Here is an 803-nt window from a genome sequence, read left to right on the forward strand (position 1 = left end):
ATGATCAGAGCCGGCAAGGTGGGGCTCCTGATGCTGGCCAGGAGTGAATGGTGGGCAAGGCGACTTCAGCACACAGACCAGCAGTCTCCCTTTTTCCTCAGCCAGTGTGCCAGGAACACTGTGGACGTCTTTGTTTGGAAGGGATCAGGTTGAGGGGCAGCCCCCAGTCCCTCTCTGTCCCAGCTCAGTTTGCAGAAAGCACTGACATGTAATTCTTCTCTATTGTAAGCTTTCCATTTAGTTTGCTTCCTATGATTAAATCTAAGTCATTTGAGATAGTTCTTACGTGTTTTTCAACCTTGGGTCATATCTCTACCTCCTGGCAAGTAGGAATAGGCAGAACACATTGGGGAGGACAGAAGATGGGAATGAGGTCATCAAGCCTCTATTTGCCTTCTTCAAGGGGCATTCAGATATTTCACTAGATCTTGTTGGAAGATTTAGAGTTCCAAGGATGATTCTGTAAAGATTAGGAAACACCTCTTTAGGGGTGGCGATATAGCTCAGTGACAAAATACTTCCCCAGCATGTATGAGGCCCTGCATTCCAGCCCTAGCACCACAAAATAAAAGGAAACAGTACTCTGTATTCATCTCCTAAACAACAAGAGGAACCTGTCTGAAGTCCAGGTGTTCCCAATCTGGTTACACGTAGAGCCACACCCAATATATGGTAAGACTCTGCCATTTCTTCTTTATCCTTCTTCCTTTTTAAAAAAGCATACAGAGGGGGCTGGGGAGATGGCTCAGTGGAATAAGCGCTTCCCTGGCAAGCGCAAGGGCCTGAGTTCAATCCCCGGTTCC

Source organism: Octodon degus, unplaced genomic scaffold, assembly GCF_000260255.1.
Source record: "Octodon degus isolate 3935 unplaced genomic scaffold, OctDeg1.0 scaffold00032, whole genome shotgun sequence".
NCBI classification, from domain to species: domain Eukaryota; kingdom Metazoa; phylum Chordata; class Mammalia; order Rodentia; family Octodontidae; genus Octodon; species Octodon degus.